At 44.4% G+C, this 6211-nt stretch overlaps 1 pseudogene; it reads right to left on the bottom strand.

The window, feature by feature from the left end:
* Window positions 1-3317: 3317 nt before the first annotated feature.
* LOC103238881 (succinate--CoA ligase [GDP-forming] subunit beta, mitochondrial pseudogene) lies at window positions 3318-4880 on the bottom strand (annotated as a pseudogene).
* Between the last annotated feature and the right edge of the window lie 1331 nt (window positions 4881-6211).

Here is a 6211-nt window from a genome sequence, read left to right as displayed (position 1 = left end):
ATAACATTTCAAAGCCAAATCACTGGGTAGAATTTCCAAAGCACAGGTTTGAGGGTGTCTCCCTGTGTTCCTGAACTCCTCACTCTCTTCAGGATTCAAAGAGGGGAGAGAAAGAAGATTCTTTAACTGGTTTTCTCTTCAGATTTCTTCTGAGGTGCCCGGGATGGAGTTTTACTGCCCTCAACTTAAGGCAGATCTCAGACAGAGCATTGAGACCTACTTCTTGACTGACAAGCGAGAGAGCTAACGAGACCTGTGGCTGCCAGACAGGAGGCCTGTGCTGGAGGCAGCCACCGTGATACTGAGTGCTCCCCGGGTCTGGCATGCAGCACTCAGGAGAGAAAAGCTGCTAGTCCAATGAGGGCAGGGGATCCCCTAAGAAGAAAGTGGGAAGTGGGCACAGCACCCCTGTGAGGCTGAGGGAGGAGACCCCAGACACATGAATCCCCTCAAGAGACCTCGAGGGAATCCAGGAGTCGCAATCTCCTAAGAGCCTGCAGAAGCATCCGTGAGAAAAAAATCATCTGGGTCACAACAGAGACCCCAGTTGGCTTTTAGCAGTACCCACTTAGGAAAGACTCTACCGGTCATCTTGCCAACATGCTGGCCCTAAGGGTTCAAGCACGTCCTAGCAGCCTGGTAGGGGGTAAGTGTTGGGTGGAAGGAGAAGAAGCATGAGACAGAAAAAGAAACGCCAGCCATGGCCTCTTTATACCTCAGGCTGTGGACCTGACACAGGCCTGGTGATGGAAGGGAGACATGATGCAAAATCATTCAGGCTTTTATTCATCTTGGACTATTCTGATTCCACAACTACAAATCTGTTTGCTAGGGAAAGTGACTTTGGATTATCTATTATCTGAGGGTGAGGACAAAAGTCAAGGACCTGCCAGAGTTTTCGTCCAGTAGGGGAATATCACCCCCTGAAGAGTTTCCAGGGCCAATGGGGAACAGCAGTAGAGTTCATTTTCATCACACCTAATGAGCTGTGTGTCTGACATTCCAGTTACAAGCTGAGCTAAAGTGGCTGAAGCAACAAGGCTTTATTTTTATTTTTATTTTTATTTCTTGAGACAGAGTTTCACTCTTGTCACCCAGGCTGGAGTGCAGTGGCACGATCTCGGCTCACTGCAACCTCCGTCCTGGGTTCAAATGATTTTCCTGCCTTAGCCTCCCGAGTAGTTGGGATTACAGGCGCCCACCACCACACCTGGCTAATTTTTGTATTTTCAGTAGAGATGGGGTTTCACCATGTTGGCCAGGCTGGTCTCGAACTCCTGACCTCAGGTAATCCGCCCACCTCAGTCTCCCAAAGTGCTGGGATTACAGGCGTGAGTCACTGCACCCAGCCGAGGGTTCATTTTTCTCACCTAAAAAGAAGTTGAGAGGTAGGTGGCTGCAGGGTTGGTTTATTAGCTCAGTGAAGGCCAAGGACCATGCTCAGCCCTCCTCTTGCTTTTGCTCTACTGGTCTCCCTCTATCAATAATGTCTCCCCTCCTGGCCATAAGGTGGCTGCCCTGGATCCAGACATCACATCCTCACACAGAAAAACATGCCGGACAGGCTCTCTTTCCCTTTTACAGAGAGGAAAATATCTTCTAGAAGTGCCTCCGAAAGACCAACTTTATGACTCTTGAGCTAGAACTTGGTCACATGACCATCCCTCCAACACATTTCCTGAATATCTTTACTTCCTTACTGCCTAAGTTTCCTCAAACCACTATAAACTAGAATCACTGCCTCCCTCCCAAGAATTGCTGCCAGTGAGGTCATCAACCACCTAATTGCCAAAACCAGTGCATGCATTTCACAGCCTGGCCTTACTTGGTTTCTAGATCAGTCAACACTGGAGACCTTTCCCTATTCTTTGAAGCTTAATCCTTTTGTAGGGTGTTTTCTCTCCAGGTGTCTGTGCACCTCTCCACCACTCTTCAGGGTTCTGTGGCTCCATTATCCAGCCCCTCCTTCCTACACACCCCCTGTGGACCCAGATGCCACCTTTGTGGCAAATACTACTACAGTTGCATAGCTAGCACCTACCTCTTTTATAAGCAGTGGATCTATATTTTAAATTTCACCGACCTCTTTTATAAGCAGTGGATCTAGATTTAAATTTTAAATCTATATTTTAAGCAGTGGATCTATAATATTGATTCGGGATGTCCCTAGAGAACCTCAAACTAAAACACCAAGGTCATTGTTTTTTCCCTTACACCAAGTCTGCTCTTTCTGTACTCTTTATTTCCATTAAAGGCACCACCACCACCCAAGCTAGAAACCTCAGAACCATCTTCCTCATCATTACCACCATCAACCCATGTCAATTCTACCTTCTAAATACATCTCAAAATCAAAATACATCTCAAAATCATCATCTTTCCATCTCAACCACAGCTGCACTGGTTCTGGTTCAGTTCTTCCAAGGACAGTTCTAACAGCCTTTTTTTTTTTTAACAGCTTACAAAACATAATTTTATTTAAATTTGTATAGATAAAAAATCTACCAAAATTTTAACAAAAACTTTATCCAAATCCTTTCCCACAACAAAATTAGACATCGTGGAAAAAAACAAAACAAAACAAAACGAACATTCAAATAAGGTTCCCATCTTTCTACCATAAACTGGTAGATTCTGGGAGGATGAGGAGTAAGAGATAAATGAGGAGAGAAGATCTTGATACCCAACACAATTTGATCTTCAGTGTTGTCTCATCTTTAAATGACTTAATAACAGAGATTTCCATAAGAATCGGGATTCATTTTTGACACAAAAATGGAAGCTTCCACTCCAAAATCACAAATAAGGTTTCTGGTTTTCTTTTTAGTGTGAGGTAAATAGTATATTCAATATTAAGGCAAATGGTAAAAACACATGAATGGTATATTAATGCAGACCTTCCATCAAATATATTTTGGAACACTCATGGATTTTTCAAACGTATGTTGGAATTAGAAACCTGTAAAATCTGCTGCAGTGTGTAATAGCTATTTGCTTGAATGTCTTGGCAGTGCCTTTTTAGTAGCTAATATGTTCAGTGCAATCTTGTGCCTTTTTAGCAATTAATACATTAAATATAATCTTGTCTGAGTTTTTAAATGGTCTGTTTTTCTTTTTCATTATGTAGGATTAGATGCCCACCAAAATACTTGTAAATGAAGCAGGACCTGATTTCAAATTCTGTCTATACACACAATATTTGGCCACATAGACCACTTCCCAAAGTCTGCAAAACACTGCCTACTGGGCAGGCTTACAATGACAGAAAAGTATGAGAATACAAGATATTATTTTTATACTAAAATCAGATTTAGGCTGTCTACATATATTATTCCAGAAAACACAGATTTAAGATTTTTCAGTGATTCTTGCCTTCTCCCCCCTTTTCCTCCACAATGAGATAACCGTTTCTTTCACAATGATGAACCGTCCCTTTTTATGGAAAAATGGCTTTCTTTCCCCATCGGATCAGGACAAAGACGTCACTTCTTGGCCACACTGGCCACAGCCTTCTTGGCTGCATCCTCCAGGTCAATGGCTGAAGTAATGGGGAGTCCGCTGTTGTTATCTTCTGGGCCTCTTGGACATTGGTTCCTTCAAGCCGGACCACCAGGGGCACCTTGAGTTCTAGCTCCCAGCAGGCTTTGGTGATCCCATTGGCAATGATGGCACAGTTGACGATACCGCCAAAAATATTGACAAGGATGGCTTCAACTTTAGGATCAGCTGTGAGCAATTTGAATGCTTGATACACTTGAGCTTCCTTTACACCACCTCCATGACCCAAGAAGTTGGCTGGCTTCCCACCATTAAGGAAAATGATATCACAAGTAGCCATGGCGAGCCCAGCACCATTCACAAAGCAGGCAATGTTCCCATCTAGTCCTATGTATTTTAGATCATATTTGGCAGCTTCATTTTCAATGGGCTCATTCTCTGATTTGTCATCCATAGAAAATATGTCTTTTTGTTGGAATTCTGCATTGTCGTCAAAGTTTATCTTGGCATCAAAACAGACAACTTATCCTTCTGGAGTTTCACCAAAGAGATTCACTTCCACCTGAGTAGCACCAATTTTCAGAAAGAGATTATACAGCTTCGTAAGTTGATCTGCAGCCTGGCTTTTCAAAGGCCCAACCAAGCCTAGATTTTCTGCCATCCGCTGAGCTTGGCTGTCCTTTATTCCTTCAAAAATGTCAATTTGCTCCTTAAAAATGAGCTCTGGGTTTGAAGCAGCCACCTCTTCAATGTCGACGCCCCCCTGGGGGCTGCCCACCAGCACAGGGCCATTGCAGGACTTGTCCATCAGAATTGCCAGGTAGGTTACTCTGGAAATGTCAAAGTCTTCAGCAACCATCACCTTGTTAACTTTCACACCTTCTTTTGGAGTTTGTTTTGTTGCTAGATTGTACCCAATCATTTGTTTAGCCAGCTATCCCACAACCTTAGGGTCTTTTGTTAAATGAACACCTCCTTTCAAACCACTATTAAAGACACGTTTTCCTCTTCCTCCAGCTAAGATCTGGGCTTTTAAAACAATTTCTTTTGCATTTAGTCTCTTAGCAGCCTCCAGAGCTTCATTCACAGTGTCTGCTACAAAGAATCTTTGAACTCTCACTCCGTTATTAGACATAAGTTTCTTGCTCTGGTATTCCTGCAAGCGCAGCCATCTTTTGGAGGTTAATTGAACTGCCTGGGACCCAGCCACCAGGAAGCCGGACCGCAATGCTAGGGCTCGCAAAAGCCTTCCAGCTTGCGCTGCCACAGGGGATGCCATCTTAAACATGAAACCCGGCACTTTAACAGCTTTTTAACTACTGCCCCTTTCCTTTTTTCCTGCCTTGTATGAAGATGTGGTGCATGGAACTGTGGCAGCCATCTTGTAACCATGAAGTGATGAGAGTAAGAACTAAAAGCCAAGGAGTTAAGGATGGCAGAAGAAAACCGGACAGGAACTGGGTCTCTGTGTTGAGCAGTTGAGTCAACACCGGGAATCATCCGTCTGGAGACTGCCTGTGATGTGAAGTCATAAATGTCTTTCCTTATGCCTTTGATATTGGCTATTAGTTGCATCATAAGCCATTCCTAATTGACACAGTGAGTAGGAAGATGAAGGTAACAATGTGAACAAACTTACAACATGTTGATGTGGCACTCTTGAAGCAGCTATTTTAGTCTGAGAGGCAGTTTTGTTTGTTTGTTTGTTTGTTTGTTTGTTTGTTTGTTTTAGGTAGCTGGGGGGAAAGCCAAACTATTAAATATTTAGTTTTTAATTATTGTTACTAAGTAGTATATTCAGTAGTCATCATGCCCACATCCCTTGTCCCTTGTTTGTCTTTTTCACTTAGGCCTGTTTTTAATTTTTAATATAAAACAGTGTGTTGAGCAATTTTGTGGAGAGTGTTTTCAAATGGTCACGTCAAACATTCCCTGGGTCAAAATGGCCGCAGCAAACAGGCCTCTGCCAAGTGTATGGCCTCACCTGGAGCAAAGGCATGGGAGGCAGGGATCTGTGGAGTAGGGTGAGGACACAGCAAGTTAAGATGGTACGGGTGAGTCATGTGGGGTGGAACTCAGAGAGTGGGGGGTTGAGAGTAGAGTAGGGGCAAAATATGTGAAATGTAGGGCTTGTGAAATGTGGAAGTCCTTCTTCCCAAATGCAAATTGGGGGCACCCATTTCACTGGGTCGTTCTTGGCCTCCATCCCATCCTGCCTATTTTGTGCACCTTCAGGTGGCCTGCTCTCATCTCAGCCCCACCTGGGTGCCTGTGGGAAACGTGGTTGCCCCAGTGTCACACAGGAAGCATGGCCATCTCTGCTGCTGAGGTCTGAAGTCCATCCTGGGGTGGAGGTATGGTCGTCTGGTTGGAAGCAGGGACCAGGAGACTTGACTGGAAGTTTCTAATGTCTGATGCTGGTTGAAGGGGAGTCACCAGACAGTCCCCATGATGCCACCTGCAGAGGAAGTAGAAATGAGATCCAGAGATCCAGAGCAGGGAGAGAGTGGAGGACCCAGAGGCTGATGGGGACAGTGCAGAGCATCCCCATCCATATTCAGACTTGCAGATGGACTGGAGTACCTGATGATAATTGCGTAGCATCCAGATTGGGAATGAAGAATTCAGCCTCCACCACAAGTGCAAAGTCCCTGGGACCAGCCGTCCAGAGTCACCCAGTTCTTAATCACTAGACCTCTAGAGATAATGGTCC

Source organism: Chlorocebus sabaeus, chromosome 11 (assembly GCF_047675955.1).
Source record: "Chlorocebus sabaeus isolate Y175 chromosome 11, mChlSab1.0.hap1, whole genome shotgun sequence".
NCBI lineage: Eukaryota > Metazoa > Chordata > Mammalia > Primates > Cercopithecidae > Chlorocebus > Chlorocebus sabaeus.
The sequence above is the reverse complement of the archived record's forward strand: the minus strand, read 5'-3'. Positions and strand labels throughout refer to the sequence as shown.